The 22,615-nt window shown below is 47.8% G+C and overlaps 1 protein-coding gene across 1 annotated transcript in view; it reads left to right on the top strand.

Annotated features, from left to right (window-relative positions):
* HS6ST2 (heparan sulfate 6-O-sulfotransferase 2) overlaps positions 1–22,615 on the top strand; it is a 128,939-nt gene that overhangs the window by 89,503 nt on the left and 16,821 nt on the right. The gene's annotated exons all lie outside the window — the stretch shown is intronic.

Raw genomic sequence — 22,615 nt, forward strand, 5'->3', positions numbered from 1 at the left:
TCAGATAGCGCTAAGCGGCCAACGTTTAGTATTCGTCCTGCCTCCTGCTGATAGATAGATAGGTGTCTGTTGAATACAGCCTGTAACAGACTAACTTTGCTGCCCAGACAATACTAAGTGAAATGAATTCGCAGCGCCTGCAATGCTGTTTGCTGCTTTGTTATGTAGTCTAAAGTAAGACTGGGTCAATACAGCATTAGTTTGGGCTGCATGTGACCTATTTAAAGCCACCAAAGTAAATTCAATTTGTGTTTATTTCTGTGCTGGAGTCTGTTCTTCACAGGCTTGACAAGGAATTCATCTTACCTTGTTTTTACTTACTTTGAAAGGAAGAACAGTGGAAGGACTTAATCCAGGAAAGACTTTGTGCTAGCTTTCAAGTACTGTGTCTAATGTTTCTGTACAGCTTTGGCCGATTCGTGCTCAGCTAATCCATCATATTGTAATTCTCACAAAGTCATTTGCAGTCCCTGCTCCCCACCTCCAATTCCCAGGAAAGGTTTTTATAGCTGAGACAGCACTGTAGCAAGCGTTGTTTATTTACACATGTAAATACTGCAGTTCTTATCTGTGATTTTTTTTTTTCCCCTCCACAATTCATTGAGCAGTAATGTGCAGTGACTTCCCAGAGGAAGGGCAGTTACAGATTTCACTCTCTAGTGCCTGATCCGTGACCCATTGGAGTCAGCAAATGTCTTTCCACTGACCCCATCTGGTTCTGGATCAGGTGCTAGAGAGCATTTTGAGTGCAAGCTATCTGCGTCTTTGTAATGGTTATATCATGTTTCATAGGTTTTTCCTGGTTAGAAAAGGATGTAAAAGCTGTAGTGTTGGAAACCATAATACTTTGTTAATTGGATTGCATTAAAGCACGTTAATCAAACCAAAAGGGAGCATAAACTGGATTGTCGTGTCTGCCACAGAAAAAAACATCCTCCTGCAAAGATGAGGGTGGTGTTTGGGGACACAAGGATCAAACCAGTGTTTGCTTGTGAGGAGCTGCAGGGTGCCCATGTGTCTTTGTGATTGGTGAAATGCAGGATCAGGCCCCATGATCCAGCTTGTTGGAACTGCAGGCTCCAGACACCTACGTTCAAACCTACCCAGCAGTTGCTTGGGCTCCTTAACACATGAGGTGCAACAAAATTTTTGTGTAGAGGAAGAACTGGAGCCTCTCCATCAGCTTTCCTGGTTTTGAAAGCTGTTTCTCCTGAGCCTTTCCTGGCATGGATGACTTCTCTCTTCCCAGAAAAGTTCACCAGGCAAAACCAGCAAAGGCAAGCATGTGGGCATGCAGATTTATGAAACAACACTGGTAGGTTTTTATGTCCACATATGTAGAGATAGAGATGTTAACAATCCAATGTTTCTTGTAATATATAAAGGACCATAGATGAGATAATGAAGATATTTCTTTGCCTACTAGGCATCTTTTGTACATCTCTCTGTTCTCTGTGAAGCCTGTTGACTACATAGCTGTCACCAGCTGCTTAAACACTGCAGCCCCCCCAGCCTCCCCCAGTAAATGATTTGCCATTTCAGTGGCAGATTTTCATTACACAAAAGGGGAGACAGCCAAGGCAAGTGTTTAAAACTACTTAAGAACTTGAACTGTGTCATCCGTATAATTAAAAAGCGCTGTTTAGGTCATTGTTCTGTTGTAGCCTTGCCGCTGTTGCTTTGGCAGATGGTGAAAGATCATTCCTGACCACTAAATCTGTTGCAGGGATCAGGTCTTGATGTGCAAAGGGACCTCCTGCTCCCCAGCACATGGAGCGCTTCCCTCAGAGCTGCAGCAGAGGGATGGGCTGCAGCTTGATTTCCCCAGTGCAGCCATCCCCCAAGTAAACAAGCATTAATCATCCACCTCAATGAACTGCTCTTAAATTGAACATGGTTGTTAAATTCCTGATAGCAGTTGTGACTTGCATTGCCAAGCAGGACCTAGGGTTTAAATAATCAATGTTTCATCTTTTTTTTTGTTGTTATACGTGCTGGTTATCTCCCCAATGGGAGGTTTGGTCTTTTTGGTGCCTTTTGCTAACCTGGGCCCCCGATGTTGCCTTTACAGCTAATTGTTAGTTTTTATTTTTTATTTCCAATCTGTCTTAAGTCACATCTGGTTTGAAATTGCCGTGCTAGAAAGTCACTTTTTTAGAATTTGGTGTTAATTGACTTATTGATAATAAAGTATTTCAAAGGTGGAGGCTATATAGGAAAACTAGCATTTTTTTGAAATGTGCCTCTTTTATGTTCAGGATTGACTGGGAAAGTGATACCTGGTCATCCTATCCTTCAAGATGAACTAGCAATTTCTATCTTCTTGCATCTTATTTTCATTCATAAACTGGCAGAAGAGCAAAAGGTGTCATCTTCTATCTCTTCTTGTTGTGCTTTTCTCTTTCTCTGAATGATCTGGTCATTAGTGGACCTCCCTGAGTAAGTAAATGAAGAAAGTACCATAATTTCTCAGCAGACTGTTCCTTGACTGTCCTCGTTCTGCTCCGTATTGTCCTACTGTGTCCTGTCCTGTCCAGAGAAGCTGTAGGATGATGGGAACATCACTCCCAACACCCAAAACTCTGGTCCAGGTCTGCTTGAGGGGTGCTTCCAAGTGTCCGTATTTGGGGTACATAAGGAGAGGTGACCCCACATCCCTCTCTCTTGAGCAGTCATTCCTCTGCTCCCTCACAGATTGTGTATATTATCAACAGAAATTGCATTGCTGTCTCTGCAAAATGTTTTAGCACATTTCTGAGAAAGGCGTTCCCGCTCACCCAGTGCTGTTTACAGTGTTAAAATAACAACAAAGCAGTGTGCTTATCAAATAAGTATCAAAGCCAGGGTAAATCAACAATGCAGTGTTGATTGTAATTCATCGAATTAGTGAAATTGCTGTTAGGATTGATTAATTTGGGTACTAATTCAAAGCCTAAGAGGGTGACTGTGTGGTTCTGGTCGTCTTTTGGGATTTATAGCAAGTCAATCAAATCTATAATTGCAAGCTGGCTAAATCACATGGAAAACACATTGTCTGACACTTCAGGCAGTGCTGCACAGCTAGTTGCATACACGTGGCACAGGAGGGCTGGGAAGGGCTGTCAGATACCTCTTGGCTTGTCACCCAGTGTTTACTCTGCAGCGAGATGAGAAGTCGTCAGGGCGTGGGAGCTGAGGTTTGCTGAGCTTGGAACACGACTGGAGCTGTGATCTGTCCCTCGTCTGGAGGGGAGCACGGCTGCGGATGGCTCGCCGTCGCGTTTCTGGGGACCGATGATCTATTCGGTTTAATGAGAGGGAGCTAAAAGGCTCGCTGCGTTTTTAGACAGCTGTGTGCCGTGTACAGCGTTGGATGGAAGAAAGCGGAGAAGAAACAAGATGAACTGCTGGTGTCTTGGGAGAGCGACTGTGGGGCAGCTGCAGGGGCTGTGTCTTGGGGTGTCTATTTGTGGCAGCTCACCGGGCGTGCAGAGCCTGGACACTGGCTGCGCTCAGATTCCCACTGAGCTCCAGAGGCCAGCCCAGGCTGGCCGGCACGTGTGTCCCACCACAGGGGGCTGGAAAGCTCCAGATGAAAAGCTGTGAATTGCTTCCTCTCGTGGCTTTTTATCCAGCAAAATGTTTTGTTGCCTTATTTATGACTTCTTCTTTAATGCGGGAGCCTGGGATGAAAAGGCTGAAGGCTTCCTCTTATTTTTGTCTGCAAACTCCCTCTTGCTGCCACGGCTTTGCAAGTTCTTTAGCAGGATGAAAGTTGTGGCTGACTCTGGCCTTCCCCTGAGTTGTTTCATTATGCTGTTGACATGAACACTAAATCCTGCTTTCCTTTGCTGCATGCTGAAGGTCACTGCTGCAGTATGATCGTAATGAGCCTCATAAGCCACTGTCTCATCTCAGCAGGGCTCTCCATGGATTGCCCAAAAAAACCCGACCATTTATTTTTTAACGTTATCAGTCTACAGATGCTGAAGGCATCATGTGAGCTTAGAGTCCTGTGGCTTATCGATGTCAGATGATGCTTTGATCTTATAGAACTTGGGGGTAAAGGGAGGAATAAGGCAGTGGAATAAGTGGGCAGTGTTTCAAGTAGTAAATGCAATACGTAGCATTGGAGTGACCACGCTGAAAGCAATTTCTTTAGTGCTGTGTGATAATAGCAGTGTGATAATTTGTCCTGGCAGGAAGCAGTGCTCATGCAAGCCCACCTGGCTTTAGCTGACATGCAGCAGCAAAGGCACCCAGAGCATGTGCAGGACGCTTGGAGCAGTATTCCAGCCCAGAGATCCTGGCTGCTCCTTCCTGCCCTTTGCAGCAGGATGAAGTTCCCAAAACAGTGGGAAGCTGGAAATGAGCAATCGGAGTAAATGCACCTGCAGCTTCTCCACCCTCTGTCTGATCGTGCTTTTCAAATTAACACCTGCACATTTAGAAATCGTTAAAATAATAATTTCATGCTCCACTGACTACCCTGGCTGTTTAAAATGTGGACGGATAGCCTGGGACTACCCAAACAATATCCTTGTAGGGGGTTTGTCATGGCATAGACTGACATCAAGAAGCAGCCGTTTATAAAAAAAATGTTTGTTACGCTGCCATTTCAATTGTGTGAGTTTTATTTAATTAATCATGCAAAGAGAGGAAAGAGAAATTGCCCAGAATTTGCAATAAAACAGTTGACAGAAACTATTTATCAGAACCCCTCCTATAATTGTCATTGTGATTGGAACGTGTATCTGAGGGCATGGGGAAGTAAAACCAGCTCGTGGGCTGTGCCGTGCCCCACGGCGTGCCCCGTGCACTGCCACCTGCCCCAGGGGATGAGGTCCGTGGTGGACAACCAGGGGCCTCTCTGGAGGAGGGCAGAAGTGTTGGTTTTCTATACACTCTGTTGCTTGTGTCATGGCTGCAACATTTCTTCTTTGAAAATGATGCTCCAGGTGTGCAAAGGAAGAGCTTTCAAAGGCTCAGGGACTCGCTAGGCTCAGCAGCTCTGGGCATTTGCCTTTCCAGTCGCAGCTCCTCTTCTTGGCTTGCTGGCAGTGCCAGCAGAGACTGCATCGATTGCTTTGCCCTCCCCTTGCCTGCAGAATGAGGCTGAGCTGAAGGAACAGGGATATCTTCGCTTCCGTGCCTGCTGGTTTTCACAGGTGTCTGCGTGCAGGTTCGCTCTGCAGCAGTTGTAAAACGTGATCCCTCCTGAGGCATTCTCAGGTCAGCAGGAGGGAACTCATCTCCACAACCTGTTAGATGTCTAGAAGTTGCTTAGAATTTAAAGCCTGTGTGGACTAGTTTTCCCGTGTGGAAAAGCAGGGATGAGAGGACATTTCTAAAGGCTAATTTGTTTCTCCTTCCCCCTCATCTTCCAGGAATAACTCAAAATGATGACACCTGAGCTGCTAGCAGTGATAGTGGTAGGATGGGAGGGAAGGATCCTGCCCTGAGGTCCAGGGCAGAAGGTCCTGGAAGCTCCGGCTCTGCAGGACTGTTTGGAGCAGTCCTGGCCTCCAGGGCTGCTCCCATGCTCTGTGCTGAAGCAGGACAATGGTCGAACCGGCTTGGACATGCTGTGCTTGCAAAGCCGTGTTCCCTGTAACCCCAGAAGAGTTAATTTGCTCCTGCTGCCTGCAGGAGGGTGAATTGCACGAGCTGTCGTTAGAGTGTGGGAATTTTCCTTTGGATCTGTGAGCCAAGAAGAGGACCAGGGGACCTTTATGGGGCTGTATTTAGGGCGGTATTTGCTGCTCAGCATAGTGAAAAAGAGATTGCTGTAAGAGATGAGGAAGGGCACTCATCTGTGATACAGACAGTGTATGACAGCTGATTCAGCCCTAATCGGGCAGCCGAGCATGCAGAGCGCAATAGGCTTGTATATCTTTTTCTGATCGCTGTTACAAATATTCCTGGGTAAGTGCTGCTTGCTGACGGTGCAGACACCCTACCGCGGAGGGAGGCAGCTGCAGAGCTGGTGCTGTGCAGAAGCCAATTATCAGGACTGGCTTTTCAGCAGGAGGGTCTTTGCAAAGCACATGGGTAAGGACATTTGCAAGCTAAAAGGCTGCCTTATGCCCAGGTTGTTCTTTGTTTTAAAAACTTCACCTGCCTCACTGGAGACCTGAGTTTGTTGCTGTCCTATCCCCCTTTCCAAGGCAGGCTCTCCTCTCCCTTCACCATCCTTGGCATGCTGAGAAAAGTCTTAAAAACTCTGAAGAGCAGAAGTTCCTTCTGTTCCCTCAGCAAGGTGTAGAAGCTGCACAAGCTGCTTTGGCCTATCAGGTTTACAGCAAGGCCAACCTCTGCTGCAGCTTTCAGGCGTTACCAGGATGGAAACTGTAAGACAGGCAGAGGTGTGAAATCAGCTGAGGTTTAGTGCTGTTTTCACAGGCATCTATGTGGAATAAAGGGACTGACCATATCATTTGTTCTCCAGGAAAAGAATGGGCTGACACAAAACAGCAGGCAGTTTTTTGGCCGCATGCTGCTTAATAACACATTCGGTATTGATTAACTGTAGTTTTAAGCCCGTTTGGACAATTCAGCTGCTTGACTGAGGGGCTGAAGCACAGTGGAAGAAGTGTTAATAAATGTAGTTCCCTGTTTGATCATGACTTTAAATTTGAAAAGTCCTTCGTGTATGAATCAAGTTATTGTGTTCCCAGGGGGAAGCCAGGTTGATTTATGACCTTTTAATGTTCCAAATACAATTAGCACTCCATCAGTATGCAGATACTATCATGGGGTCTGGTGACTTGAATGACTTCCAGTTACCCCTGTATCGGGAAGAGGTGTCACAGCTAATGAAATTCTCTCCAAAAAGTATTGATTCATTAGACAACACAATCCTTTGACTGTCCTTTGCCCAGTGAACTGTCAGGAAAAATGCATCTCAGGATGTCAGAACGTTCATCCTGTTCCTCATCATGCTTTTCTCCTCTCCGATGCTCTCTGGGATCACACGTGTCGTACGGCGCTCATACTTGCTCACCGGGGGCTTTTGCCCATCTGAGAAGTGTGGGTCCTGCTCTGGGGGATCCGACCCCCTGCCTCAGGCTGGTGCAGCACTGATCTGCCTGTCTGAACAGATGTGGTCTCCTCACAGGACCAAATCCAGCCCAAAAAATAGCAAGTGCATCTTAGAGGGTGTGGGGAGAGGGCGAGGGTGTAGCGTGTGCATTCAAGTCAGGCTGGGTGTAAATAAGAGACATTCAGGTTTTATTGCGGGTTTAACCAAAAATGAATGATGGTCCTTCTCGTGCCATTACAGGCAAATAAGGGACGTGTTGTAGTGAAATCAGTTGCACCTGTGGGTTGGTTTGTGAGCCCAGGACCGTCACTGGTCCCCTTGTGAAGAAAGCTTTGTGGATGGCATGCAGAAAGGCTCAGGCACCTCAGCAGTGGTGACTGGTGCCCGTGGCTCTTGCTGGAGGAAGTCTGTCTGGTGTGCTCTGAAGGAAAATGCAGCGAGGGAGGTGGGCAGAAGGCACGCTTATGGAGGCTGCTAGGTTTTGGGTGACGTTAAAAGAAATCTCTGGGGCAAAGCCATGCATGGTGTATGTTGTTATATTGAGGTTTGAATGCCCTTAGTATCGTTGCTGTTCTGAAGGCGTGCAAATTGAAGGTCTTTGTTTAAGAATCATCTTATATGTGATTTAAGTTTGAGCTTTGCTGAGAGCAGCTGAGCTATTATCTACAACGTGTCTGTACACAGTTTATTTCTTCACTCAGAGTGACGAGGCAGTGGCACAGGCTGCCCAGAGAAGCTGTGGATGCCCCATCCCCAGAGGTGTTCAAAGCCAGGTTGGATGGGAATGGGCCCTGGGCAACCTGATCCTGGTGGGTGGCATTGAGAGGATTTGTCCACTCAATTTCATAATCTGAGGCAAAAAGGAAAAAGGAGGGTGGATTCAGTGATTTGCAGAAAAGCTGTTCGCTCCTGGGTTTGACTTGGCACAGGTGGTATTCTTAACAGGCTACTGACAGCCAGAACCCTATGCAAATACCTAAATAACAGTCTTCCCTGCATCTCTGTGGTGCATTAAGGCACTAACACTTTTTCACTGTGTGAGTGAGATGGAGAACTCAGAGCCCAATGGCTTGGCCAGCACCCCTGGGAGCAAAACTTGGGGTTTCTGGTTTCCTGTCTTCACGGATGCACTTTGGGCTGTTTTCCTTTCATTTAATTACCTCGATGATAGCTGCAGTGTTTCCAGATGCTTTTAAATTTATTTCCCCTCCCAAACAACCACTGGAATGGCAGGAAATGTTAAAATAGCAGCAGAGAAGCAGGGTGATGCAAATCTGATGCCAGACTCACCGACAGATTGTGCTCGCTTGTGTAGTACGGAAGTCTTTACTCGTCTTGTATCCGGAGCAAATGAAATTTGATGAGCTTTGTGCCTTTTCTGAGGGGGAGCTGCTTGGTTGTTTTTTTGCCCTCTTCACATTGCCGGCTCTGTTCACCAATTAATCCATGCTAAAAGGACTTACAATGAGCTTGTTATTCTGTGGGCTTGTGAAGTGGCAGCTCGCCAGATTTGAGCTCGTTTCAGATGTTTAATAGGTAGAAAGTTGATCACTTGGCAGCTGAACCGACACCCTGGAGATTCTTCCAAGGCTGTAAAACACGCTGGGATCCAGTAGCTTGGGAAAGGCCAGGTATTTATGAGATAGCACAACTTCTAGCCTAACTGAAAACAAACACCTGGGTACCTGCCTTTGCTTCAGATTATTTGAACTCTGGCATGGCTTTCCCTCTGCTAATGCAGTGCTGTCCTCTTTCATCTCCCTGTCGATACAGACAGTGATAAGCACATAGAAAGATAATCACTGGCAGATTAGTTGTTACCGTGGGAGATTATGGTTCAAAGTTATGCAAATCTTGCTTTCTTCATTGAACCCAATGTGCATGTAGACCTAAATTTTCTTGTTTTATTGGCCTTGGTTGTAATAAATAAACTCAAACTGAAAAATATATCTGGAGCCTATAAATATGGATTTCTTTGAGGCAAGATGCTTCCTGGGCAAACTCAGAAGCATCCTTGCCAGCAATTTGTGAGAACGGGCTGGGCATGATCCTGGGAGAGTGTTCTGCTGTCAGCATCTGCTGACACCTTAAAGGACAATGTGAAAGCTTGGCTAAGGGCAGTAGTAACCTAGGTCAGGAGGAGATTTTCTCATTTTTCTACTTTGTGACTCCCTCTTTTTTTAAAATCAAATTAGGAAAATATATAAGCATTCACAGTGCTACTGTTTGTGAATAGGGTTAGAGATCGCTTTATAGTTACAATCTGTAGAGACAGCATGAAAGCAGGCTTGCTACGAATGCTTTCTGTATAAAATGTGAGGGAGGGAGGGGGTGTTTGTCCAGGGGAAGAAATATAGGCAAGAAACTGCACAAGTTTACAGATAGCAGTCTCGTGATAATGGCAGAAACCATGCAAAAGGCTCTTCCAGTGTCCTGAACGTTGTGCCAGAAAAATGGCAGGACAGCAGCAATTGTAATGAAAAGCTATAGTCTCAAGGCACAGAGGGAGAGCACTGTGTGCTGGGTGTATCTTTTTTGTTTTTCCCCAGATTTCTGTGTTTTGAGTCTTCTGGACTTCCACGTGCCTTGCTCATAGGTGGTTTCAGGATGGGCTAAGGTCAAGCTCTTGCAAACTTGGAAGGCAAAACTGCTTCTGGCTCATCTGACTTTGCAGAGCCCAGGGAATGGGTGGAAGTCCTGTAAGATCAGTGTTTTTAACAGTTTGCTACTTCCTAAATCCCTTCCCTGACTCCTGGAGGGTGTGAGCCCCACTCCCTTCACCTTGACTTGCCTCTGTGCCTCAGGGTGCCCTTAGATGGTGATGTCTGAACAACCTGGAGGAAATGTTAAAGGGCGTTTGTTTGACAGCAAGGCTCACAGTTGTTCCCCTTCAGCCCCAGGGGTGCCCTGCTGTCCCCCAGCACAGTGACAGTGCGGAGTCCCTTCAGCGCCCCTCTCTGCCACCACAGCACATGGAAAGCTGCCCAGGTCCAGCCTAGATAAGCTCCAGCCATCATCAGATGAGCACATCGGTGCATAAACGCTCGTCTCACACCTAGATGCTCAAATTAGCATCACAGCAGGGATGGAGAAGGTCCAGATGCCCTGCAGCATTAGCCAGGGCCAGAGCGCTGTCTTTTTGCCAGCCTGGGCATGCGGAAGGCTTTGTGTTACCTGTTGGAAATGCCTGCGTGTGCAACTCAGTTCCCTCTCCTGCCTTGAGGGCCTATTTTGGGATGGCCTATTTTAGGAGTGTGGCGCAGGTGACGTGCCTTGGAAAAGCAGCGTTGCATTGCTAACGAGTGCTGTGGCGCGCTGAGAAGATGACACCTTGCTGTTTCTCTGAAGTGAAGGGTTTAAATGAGTCGCTGCCTGTATGATTTATTGGGAAGTTTGGGTTGTCGTGCTGGTTCTGAGCAACTGACAGGGAGAAGGGGAGCTAGGGGGGGAGGGACCACACAACAAAACCCTGCTGGGAAGGAGGACTGAGTGGCATACTATCTCCATTTCAGCCTTAGGTATAGAATGGGAGGATCAGTGTACTTGTCTAGATAAAAATATAATGATATTACCACTGTGGATATGTTGGCTTTTAAAAATGCTAATGATTAAGTAATTATTCCTTTTCTCCCGCGAGCATCCTACCTATCGAGTGAGACGTAGCGATGGAGCATTTGATTAGTACCTTCAGTGCTCCGCTCAGTTAAATCTCCTGGTTGAGGGCTGTTCTTAAAAACCCTTATAAATGGAAAGTTATGGGTTATTATAAATGATCCAAGGCCTGTTATTTAGCTGTGATTGGTATGTTTGTGTGCTGAACAGAATGTGCTTTGTTTATTGAGGCTTTTATTTCCCTCCGAACACGCCGCAACTAACACACCGCTTCCCACATCCTGCCCTGCTGAAGACTGGCATGTGTTTATTCAAATATTCTGTTTACCAGAGGTATCTTGGTGGCTTGTTAAAAGCAGAAACAAAGATGTTTCCAATTGCATTCCCTCTAAGTTGTCACAAGCTAAGGGAAGCTTGCAAATTATGTGCTGGAATTAAATCCCAATTACGTTAATAAGGAGAAAGCAATCGCAAAGGTGCGTGTGCATCTGCGCCGGGGCACTGGGGATGTTGCTTGTCAGCAGTGGGCATGGCACATGGCAAAGGTATGAGAGCGCTTCTGTGTGCAAAGCTGCTCCCTTCAGTGCTTGCAAGAGAGTTTGCCCCTTTGCTTTATACCCAGGCTTGAAATAAAATAGAAAAACAGCAGCTGTCTTGTTGTTGCCTTAACTGGTAGTGAAGAGAGTATCCCCAAGGTAGAGCTGGCAACAAACTGTGTCTGGAGAAATCTTAGAAATAAGGGAATCTTTGGAAACCGGTGCTTGGTGTGAATCAGGCGTAGCCACCATCCTGCTGTGACAGGGGTGGGCGCTGGGTGCCAGGGGCCGTCTCCTCCCACCCCCGAAATCTGGAGCTGCTGCTCTCAGATGACTCCATCATTGTGGCACGAGCTGTTTTGGCAGCAAGTCCAAAGCCTGGAGAGTGTGTGTTTCCTGGAGTAATTCAGAGAAACCATAATGTATAGTGTTCACCACAACTGGTCTCCAGTTGTGAATTTTTAATTATGCCAGATCATTTTCAGTAAATGGGACTTCAGGCTCAATTAGTACTGTCAGATCCAATTTTTCACTCACCTACTATTGAGCTCGTCCTGTGTTGTTTGCAATAATTGCCAAATCCACAGGAAAGATGAGACTTGCAGGAGATGAATGTCTGCAGCACTTCCCATTCTCAGAGCCTGCCTTTGGCAGCGTGGTAGGAGCACTGGGTATGGGGGAAAATGAGGTGCTTGGAGGAACATCTTGACTGCTGGGAAGAGAAATATTTTGCCTGAAGTGGCAAGAACGCAAAGTCTGTTCTTTGTGTACAACAAGGCAGCTCGGTATACCAGGCGCTTGCATCTTAATTAAAACAGCAGAGCGTTTCTACCAGTGTGATCATAGGCTTTTTGGGTGGGGGAGCACAGGAGGGTAATTCAGCACAGAAACCAGCACGTGACAGGGACTGGTCCGGGGCGGCCAGCTCTGCGCCAAGGGGCTCGGCTGCTTGTGGCCAGACTGCCCCAAGCTAGTCGCCGTGCCACTTAGCTTTCTCTCTTGAATAATGAGAGCCTCTCAGCCAGACCTGCCAAAGAAATGCTCAAAGCACTGTCCCTGACAGATGCTAAATGGCGGGGTGACGTCCATGGCATCCCTCAGCCACAGGTAGCAGGGGGTCTGTTGTGAACCCGCTGCGAAGGACAGGGGCTGCGGCTGTGTGCGTGTGGTGGCTGGCTGCCGCGCTTCGCCTGCCAGTCAGGGATGGGCGTGGGATAAAAAGCAAAGCCGCTTCCCCAGGAGCCTTCCCTTGAATATCCAGCTTGGACAGGCAGGCGCTCGCCAGCCGGGAGGTTTAGCACTAAGCAGTGCGTTGGTGAAGCCTCCTGGAACAGCCAGCTGCGCTGAAGGGAGAGCCTGCCCTGTGTTTGCTGCTGCAGAGAGCAGCGCACGTTGCCTTCCTGTGAGGGCAGAACCCTTTGGCGACAGGCTGGGCAGCAGCACGTTTGCCCAGCTGCTTACCCGGGCTCCAGCAGCAGGTATTACTACCACTTAGCCCTCTGCTGCCCGAAGTCTCTCCCCATCCTCATAGTAAGGCACTCTGTGGTAACTGTGCAAAGAAAAAGGGTCTCCTGCCAACTGCTAGCACCTCCATCTCCTTTCCTGGGAGCGGGCAGCGGGAATTACAACAAATCCCAGTGCCTGGCCTCGGCTGCTCCCTTACCATTCCTGCACAGGCTCTGCATGCTCTGAGTCTGGAATAATAGCTGGAGGTTTCTTAGAAATTAAATTTATATTCACATTTTAAAGAAAAGGTACAGCACTGAAGAAGCTTCCAGGGTGGAGTGTAGCTGCATTCCCTCTGGCTTGGTCCAAAGAATCTATTAAGCAACAATGCAAGTAAATAAACAGTGTTACTCTGCAGAGCTGGCTTTTCCTAGTCATGTGCCTTTTTGCAACTTTGTCCCGTTTTTATGCCTGATTTGAGGTGATGCATCAGCTCCCGTTGGCAAGGGCACAGTCCTTGTGGGATCTCTGTAAAGCATCGCTGGTGCTCTTGGGACATAGTAAATGCTGTTGTTCAGCAACGCCGTTGAGCAGTAGCTGCATCTGCCAGTTTTGTATGCTAGAAATTACTGCACAGCTCCATTAAAGTTTACAGCCAAAGGGCAGATAGTGTGGGGCAAGAAGGAATTGCCTTAGACTGAGAAAGTGCGTGCTGCTCGTGCGGGTCAGTGCTCCCTTTCCTGCAGCTCTGCCGGTGACAATGGGTGCTGGCATCTCGGTGGTAGCTGTAACTTCTACAGGTCTGTCGTGTTTTGCTGAACAGCTCCGATTCAGACCTCGGAGTTTTCCAGGAATAGCAGATCGGGTAGGGAGTGGGAAATGCAATATATGAGGGGAAGGATGGAAGATAGGGCTGGAGATGGCTCTCCATGGGGTACATGTGTTTAATTTCAGAGCAATGAGAAAAACCCTGTTTTCCTGTGAATTTCTGCGTTTCATCTCCCTCTCTGCTGCAGCATTCCCAGCTCCCTCTCCTGCCTCTAGCAGGCGGGGAAGGGCCGGCAGGTGAACTGGGAGGCAGCTGGGCGGGCTGGCTGCTCCCCGGTGGTGCCGGCTCCCCACTGCCAGCTGGGTGCTTCCCCTGTGTCTCCTCTGGGCTCTTATTTATCCTCCATCCAAATTTAACGAGGGATTCTCAGATAAGGCAAATGATTAAAAAAATTATTAGGAGGCTGGCGGGGGGTGGGGGGAGGGAGAAGGGAGATGGACAGTGTGCTCATGAGAGGCTGATATCTTCAGGAAATGAGGCTAAAAATAAGTTTAATAATGTTTTACTGAGCTTTTGCTTCAAAGCAATCTGCTGAGTGTGTCTCACTCTTTCCTGCTCTGGGCATGTAACTGCTGTCATGTTCTTGGCTGTAATTTTCCTGCTGTATGAGCCCCTGCTCTTTCAGGAAGGCTGTGAAATTTTTTGCTAATCACAGAGGGCAGGCAAGACCTCGGCTTTAAAGGTCTCATAAGAAGGAAAAAAAATAAAATAAAATTGAACAGGCATCCAGTAAATGGCACGGCGCTGCAGTGGATCCACCTTGGAATGATGAAAGCTTGTGCTCTGATTGCCAATATTTGAAGTGGCATCTCCAAAGTCCCTCGCAGAGAATTAACCCAGTGAGCCATCGCTGCCGGCGAGGGGCAGAGTGCAGAGTGCGAGTCATTTATCTGATAACAATGAGCTTTTGTGTCTGATGTGTGATGCGGCAGCACGTTAGATAACCAGAGGTAACCAGCGACCGGCTCTGCTAGTGCAGTAATGGTGAAAAGGACAAGGCTTTGATTTTCCTGCATGTGTGGTGGTAGATAAACCATAAAGTCAGCTGCCTAGTGCCGCCTGAGTCATCTCCCCCCAAGCCTTGCTTTTGGTGGAGATAAGGATCCAGATGAGCATGGGGTCGATTGCTTTGTACTGATGTTGAATGCTTGGACACCTGTGCCCTTGACGGAGAGGATCACAGCCCATGCAGGGCCAGGGTACCCATGTGTCTGGACATGCAGGGACGTGGCAACCTTTGCCACCCCCAGCTGCAGTGGTGCTGTGTGCTTTTGTGTAGAGCGTTCAGAAAGAGCTGTACTTGCCACGTTCAGACTGACAGCCAGGGAGGCATTCAGGAGAACACTCCAGTATTAATTAACTCGTCCTGCCAAGAGCAGATATTGATTTGCTTTTACAGGACTTTGATGAGTCTTGATTATGATTCTATGGAGGTAGGAAGGTTTCTTGCCCTCAGAAGACTAGAGCAGCCGTAATTATAAAATAATTGTGCTTGTTTTCTTCTAAAGTAGTATTTTATTATTTGATGAATCTCTTGTTTGTACTGAGTAGACAGTACAACTTCACAAATTACTTGTTTACTGTCATGCCTTGATTTATAATTCTCCCTTAAAATTTTAGTTTTTTTCAGATATGCATTCAAATTACTGTAAAAGTAGGTCACGTCACATTCCTGCAGATGTTACCCTTCCCTTCTCGCTCTAGCTCTCCGCTGGTACATGGGTTGATAAGTTTGTGCTGATGACCCAAGGCAGCACTCGAGAAAGGTGAACCAATCTCATAAATCTTTCACTGCAATCCTGCTGTGTGTTAAAGGCTTACGTGTAGTTTGGAATATTAATTAAAGACAGTTAAACTGCCCTTTTTTTTTTTTTTAATTGCGTTTTTGGTCTCTCCTGCCTGGTAGAATTGCTTACTCTGCGTTTGCCTTCTGTGCATGGTCCCGTGGCAAGTGATGGGCTTTGGGTAGGGTGCAGGTCACCCTTGCTGTGCCCGTGCCAGCCCTGTATCCCTGCCCGGCCGGTCCCCGAGCCCGGGGGACTCCTGTCCCTCCCTGCTGGGGCCTGGCGTGACGGAGGCAGCGGCCAGCCATGGGTCTGGTGAGCACAGGGGCTGTGAGGGAGCAGGTTGAGCAGCTGCAGGGAGTGCAGGGGGGTCAGATGTAATGACGAGCAGATTTACACCGCTGCTGCTTCAGCACTGAATAAGAGATTTCCCTTAGGAGGTTTTTAGAGAGAGGTGCAAAGAGCTGTTAAGTCATTAGTGCCGTTCCCCATTGTGGCAGCATTATTCCTTGTTATCTGCACTTTATAGCTTCTGTTCCTCACTAGTAACTACTGACCCAATAAATATTTGTCCTGAATATATTTTCTGCATCCCAAATGCTTACCTTAGCCTTTCACATGCAGCTTCCAAGATGCTACAGCCCCTTCTGCCTGATATGGGGAGTCTGTGCTTAATCACACAGCGATGCTGCAGGCTGCTGCCTGCCTGGGAAACAAATCCTGACCTTGGGCAACGACTGGGGAAGTCTCCCTCCACAAAAGCACTTCTCTTCCTTCTGCTTTTAAACCCGCAACTTCCAAGATGTGTCTCCGACAAAGTAGTTTCTAAAGCAATCTCCGTTTCATAGCAGCAACCTTTTGCCATCTTTTTTTCCCTATTCCATTAACTCGGTGTTTGGCAGCCAACGCTCCTGTTAATTAGGTGCTAATTTATTGTCCTAACCAGCTGTTATTACTGCGTAACCCCAACACCGCCCTACCCATCCCCAGTGTTCACCCCAGCGCTGGGGTGAGCCGCTTCCCCCAGCCTGGCCCTGACGGAGTGGGCAGCCTGAGAGCGCTGGTGCAGCTCTCCCCAAGGGCGAGGACTCTTGGGGCAATGCCCCAGGGTTTCTCTCCCCACCCTAGCCAAGTGCCAGCGTGCAGACCCCACTCCAGCACGGCTCTTCCCAAGCAGAGATTTTAATGAGGTGTGGGCGCTAATTGAAGCATTCCCCATCCCTCTGCCACATGGACCATGGCGCTGAACAGAGCCTGGGCTCCCGTGGTGGTGGATGGCCGGGGAGGACGGATGACAAGAGGGGAACGGGACCAGTTCGTGGCTCTTTGCTGAGGGTCTGCAACATGGTGGCAGCCCCACTGTGACCCGTGATGAGGCCAATGGACATTGTGACTAGTGGGAGGTCTCAGGCTTGCCGTTCCAAGGCTGGGGTATAAAAGCCCTATTTATACTTCCTGGGATCAATTCTGCATTCTTGGCAGGTAATTCCAGCAGGGCTGTTTTTTAGGAAGGTTTACTGGCTCTTATGAGCTGGCCTGGTCTGTTAGACCTGCTTAATGTTAAAAACCGTTGTTCAAAAAAAAAAATAAATCAGTTTAAAACACTTCTGGCAGATAATTGCTTGGAAATGTTCCCCCTCCCCCCCAGTATTCTAAATTATTCTTAGAGTGGAAATGCAAAGTGCTTGATAGCTTTTCTTCATTCTATTCTTATAATAATTCATTCTTTAAATATTCACTAGAGCTTTTCTGATTGAAAATCAAACTAGCAAGAACTCCCCATAGAGAGGAGTCATTTCCCAACCGGCTCCTGTTAGTGCATTTCACAGCTATCAAAAATAATGTTCTCCTATCTCCCTGCCCTTGCTTTGATTCATTAATTAGTGATATTAATTAGTTGTAATATATTAATTATGAACTGATATTGCTAACATAAAGGAGGCTGAGTGCAAGAATGAGCTTCATAACCTGTTTGCCCTGGCTCCGCCTCGGCCGGATCAGATCACAAGCCCGGAACAGCCCCGGTTCCCCGCTCCAGTGCCAGACGCAGACCTGCTGTTCCCCATCCTGGAGGTTCCCCGGTTCAGTCCCTGGCCTGTGAACTAGAGCAGCGGCCTGTGCGTGCCATGACGGGGTCGAGCACGCGTTGCCTGGTGGCGTAAGTCGTGTGGCTCAAGGACATGAGCCCGGCAGCATCCAGCCCCAGCACGACTCAGCCTTTGCAACGTGGTCGAGGCCGTTTGTGCAACCAGATGTGCTGAGGCTTTGCGACAGGCTGGCGCTTGACATGGAGAAAGGAGGACGTGTTGTGGAGTTTAGGCTGTCCTTCAGATCTTTTGCATGTGCCACAGTCACAGCAGGGGATCTCTTTGGTCAATGGAAGCAAAGCAGTGCCATCGGGCTGGAGAGCTGGTCTCCATGGAGATGGAGAGGGAGGAAGGTCGCAGCTTTGTGGCCGAGGAGGCTGGAGCTGGAGACTAACGAAAGATGGCTTGATAAAAGAGTTGGGGATGCTGCAGGCAGTAATCCGGTTTGGCTGCGTTTACGCTGTGGTCGGTTGACTCCGCTGTGATACTGTTAGCCTGGCAGGTAAACAGGCTCGGCAATTTATTTAGCAACAGCTTCCAAGGGGTGAGGGGAGTGCAGAGCCGTGGGATCAGGGAATTTTGGTGTAGCTCCTGCAGGCCAGTACTGGGGTGGGCAAATCTGCACAGCAAACGCTCCTGTAGGAAATATTGAAACTCCTTGGCGTTAATCCCGAGGATGCTTAGGGGTCGGGTAGCATCCATGTAATTTAGTAATCTTTAGATTTAAGATGTGCCACTTATTGCCAACTCTAGAAAAATACCGGGCTGGTTGGTGATGTTTCCTTTCCCCTCTCCCTCTCTTTAGATCTAGAAATGTCACTAAATACTAGCACAGTATTTTGGACTGTGAGCCGTCAAAGCAGGATGACGTGACCATTTTTCAGCAGCGGTGGGACGGTCCCAGTGGCAGCATGAGCTCTCCTACTACAGCTGCTCTGCCCGTTGTGGGAGACCTGTGACTCTTACTGCTTTCCGTGACGTGCTGATGCATGCTGTGAGTGATCCCAGGAGCTCGGTGCCGAAGCAGCCGAGGTGTCAGGGTGAGACAGCAACGCTGACGGGGCTGGAGCAACCTGGTGGCTGAACGGTGCAGTGCTGGGGAACCTGGAGGAGCACTTGTTCTTCTCGTGCTTCCTTCATCTGTATGGATTAATGGCTCTTTACAGCACCTGGCAGTTACACCCAGTTAGAGAATTTGGGGGCTACAGCTTTGGGGGTCACTTCTGCAATGGACTGTAGGGCCAGGACTCGGCAGACTTCTGCCCACGTTGTTGCCAGAAGGATGCTTGGCAGGAGCTGGGCTGCACGGTGTTGCCGCTGAGCCCTTCAGCTCCTGGGAAGATTTTCAGCCCCTGGTAGTGCAAAGTAAATATTTAGCTGACTCCTCTCAGTGTTGATCTGCAGGCAAAGGGTAGGTAGGTAGTTAACACTTCTCCCCCTGCTGTGTGCCGTGTGCTTTTGCAACTCGAGGTAATTTGGTGATTTGACAGCGTTTCTCCCTCGCACCGAATATAAATAGGCGTTGGCACACCTACTGCATAAATGCAGCATTGCTGGAGGTGGGGGGCAGAAGCAGCCGATACCTTTGTAGTTAAAGTGCAATGTGCTGACGTAATCCTAAAAATTGAATTTCTGCAGTGCGCTAGCCGTGTTTGAGTTGTACTGCAGATAACCCCTCCTGCTGTCAGAAACCTCCAAACTGCGGGCCGGTCACCCAAACGCCTGTGTGCCTTGGGCCTGAGTTGGGATGCTGCCTTCCCCTTCTCATCACACGCTGCTGCCTCGGGTGCCCCGTCTCCGTCCTCGGGTTGCTCAGTGCAGGCTGGGGAGCCCAAGTCCTCCAGCAATTAACTGGGAGAACTGTGAATTCTGCAAGGCATCCTAATTCGTTGTTGTGTTGTTGTTTTTTTTTAAATGAATGCATGATGCGTGTGCATGGAAGTATTGTGGTGAGGATTGGAGAGCCAAATTAAAGGAAAAGAACCTTTGATTTTGCACCAGCAGTTAGCTGATGAAATGTAAAGATGCAGTGAGCTGATTAGTGATTCTGGTAATGTAATTAATGCCTCTGTTCTTTCATACGTGCAGAGCTGGAGGTTGAGCCGAGCACTCAGTGAAAATTTACCCTGAATGCACAGTTCAGTAAGCTCAGTTATCGCTCCCTAGTTATGATTCCTTCAGTAATTCCAAATTAAAGTTGATATACTTGTAAACCTAAAACAGGGCATGCTTATGAATTACAGGAGCTGGAGAATTTGGTTGTGAGATGTGAATGTTAATGCCACCAAACCACTTCTTGCCTGGTATGGGAAGGAACAGCAGCAGAGCAGGGGCTGAGAAAACAGCTTGGCAGTTGTTGCTTTTTCCAAAACGGGTGGTGGAAGGGCCTGAAGTCCTCATCTCCATTCCCATGGCTCTTACAGGCAGCTGGCCTTGCGTAGTTCTGTCGTTGCTTCTTCTAACATCTCAGGCGTCATAAGCCATTAATGTAATTCCCAGTCTGAAACCAACCTTAGATGAGCTCATTTTTGCATGCGACACGATGTTGGCATGCCTTACATGAACCCTTTCTCTTTTCCTCTTCCCGCCCCGTTTTTAATAAACATCACATTATCAAAATATTAGTGACGCCGGATTTGCCGTCTTTGGTTTACCGTAGATAACAGCGTGGAGTGTTCTTTCCGTTTTGATTCAATAGTGCATGACAAGGGAATCCAATTTGTTCAGATTTAGATGACATGCCTCCAATTATGTAATTCCATTAGGAGGTGCCTGCAGCCAAGTCTGTGCTCACAGTCTCTGCAGACATAACTGTAATGGGACGTGTTGCAATATTGCTGTGTGGTAAGCACAACTTTGATAGAGAGCATGACCTGTCTCTCCGAGTCGTGTTTGTGGGAACGGAGAAGATGAAAAACGGTCTAGCTGTACTTAGGGCTCTAATCTGGCAATAAGTTATGTCACTACAAGAACAAAGCTTTGCAATGAAAGGTGAATTTGTAATGGCTATATATTTTATGTATTCAAAATCAGACAGTAAACGCAGCACTTTGAATATGATCTTATATTCAATTCCATAAGTGGAAGATATATCGGTTGCAGTTTTTCCTCTTGAATACCATTTCAGGTTCCTATATACTTGGGAATGCTGGATATTTATGAGAATATAAAGCAGTGATGAAAACGTAAGACTACATCTTAGCACAGTTACAACTTGCTTTAAATTATTAATCTTTAAGAAGCGTGATAAAAATTCTGCTATGCAAATTGTGCAAGGCCGGGGTTGGTGTACACACACATTACCATGGAGCTATCTAAATAACATCTTTAAAATAACCGTGTAATGTTGATGCAGACTTACAGTTTCTGCAGGCAGAAAAAGGCAATTCTAGTGGCGGATCTGTCCGCCCAGGAAGCGGGATGTAACACCACTCATAAATAAAGCTGTTTAGATGAATTTAGCATCACTTGCAATCCAGCAGATCTCTGCAACGCCTTTGGGTAGCGTAGCTTAGGTGGGGCCTGGCTGTGGCTCAGCTCTGCTGGGGCTGGGAAGCGGTTGGATGGGGCACACGGGTTGCGTTTTTGGTAGAGGGTGCTCAGACCTGTGGAAGCTGCACAAGTTAAAAAGCATTTAATAGCTGTGAAAAGGTCAAAGCTTTGACAAGCATAAGAGATCTCTTGCTCAGTCTTGCACTCTTTGGGCTGCTGCCGTAGCACCTTGTACAGCAGGTGGACGTTCAGCATGTGCTCCACGCCTGCCCTGCGCCAGCAAAGCTGCTCCAGCAAAGCCGCTCCATCCTGCTCCTGCTCTTCTGGGCAGCCAGGTCCAACTCCTGGGCTGCAGGCAGGTCTGTGCCACAACACTGGGATGTGAGCTGTGTGCCCCACGTGTGTTGGCTGGTATTAAGTAGAGCTTGGATGGGGGTGTATTATTCAAATGTGTAGCTGTTATTAGAAGAAAAGCTCCCTAATCCTTACTTGGGGAAAGTATGAATGATAGCATCTCTACTTTCACAATCTTTTGCAGTTCTCACATGAATATATGAAAGAATTTAATAATGTTCTAGGTTAGAGAATGGGCATGCATATGTATACATCTTTAAAATCAATCTTCTCTGACTTTCTTTCCTCTTATTTATGTTGAGAGAGGAAGCCAGCAAATGATTTCAATGTATGATGCATCCAATATCACCTTTCACATAAACAGAAAAAATATGCTTCCTCTGTTGATGCGATGAGACTGGGATGCCTTTAAGTGTCTAGAGAAAGTGTCATTTTGTTTAAAATAATGTGAAGAGAAGCCCAGTCTCAGTACGTTGAAATGAGTTATGCAGGTGCTGCGGTTTTAATGACAGTGGGGCTGAGATGTAGTTAAAGATGCTGCTGAGCCCTGGCACAAATCGCAGCTGCCGCGAGCAGGGGGGAGACCTTTTGCACCCCGCTGCTCGTGTCCGCGTCCCTGCTTGGACGCTTCACCAGAAAACCTTGCTCAGGTGGCATTTGGCAGTGCATTAATCTGGCCTCTCAGCGGATGGCTCAGCCTGCGGATATAATGGAGTGTATCAACCTCAGGTTCAAAACCCAGTGTAATTTCGTGGGAATGAATTGTTCCGATAAAGTCAGTAGAACACAGTTTCTTAATCTGCTAAATGGGAAAAGACACTGCTGCCTGGCGCTTATTGGATTTTGTGCAATTTGAGGAAGAAATTAGATTGGTTTAGATTAACCCCTCTAGGAATGGACACCTAGGAAGAGGCCATTGTCACTCAGAAGCAGTTGATTTTCAGGTTTATTTATCGGAGCAATCCAGCTGCCGGCGTGACTGAGCAGAACCTGCACTGTTTGATGCACTTCTTCATCCTCTGGAGCACCCGTCTGCTGAGCTCAAGCAAGACAGCATCGATCTGCTGCAAAGCAGACTGCACCCCGGGGTCGGTGGTGCCAGCCGGCGCTTTGGCTTCTCTCCCTGGTAACAAAGACCCATGTGGGCTTCCCTACTACTCAGGGGAGAAGCATTCACGAGAGCACCTGTGCTCCGAGGCAAACTCTGCCCATGGCTCCCTCCAGCTCTGCAAGCTTCCCTGTTTGCCTCCCTCTAAGGAAGAAGTCCCCAAGGTGGGCTTGGAAGAGCACCACGGACCTCACCACCTGCAGCTCTGGGTGCCAGCACGTTGTTGGATTAAGCATGTCTGTGTGCAAAAGGCAAAGCCCTCGTAGGACAATGCTTTTCCAGCTAGCAGGGTGAACTAAGCATCACTGCCTGGCTGCGGAGCTGGTGTCAGCCCCCACACATCCAA

The sequence above is a fragment of the Oxyura jamaicensis genome, chromosome 4 (assembly GCF_011077185.1).
Source record: "Oxyura jamaicensis isolate SHBP4307 breed ruddy duck chromosome 4, BPBGC_Ojam_1.0, whole genome shotgun sequence".
NCBI lineage: Eukaryota > Metazoa > Chordata > Aves > Anseriformes > Anatidae > Oxyura > Oxyura jamaicensis.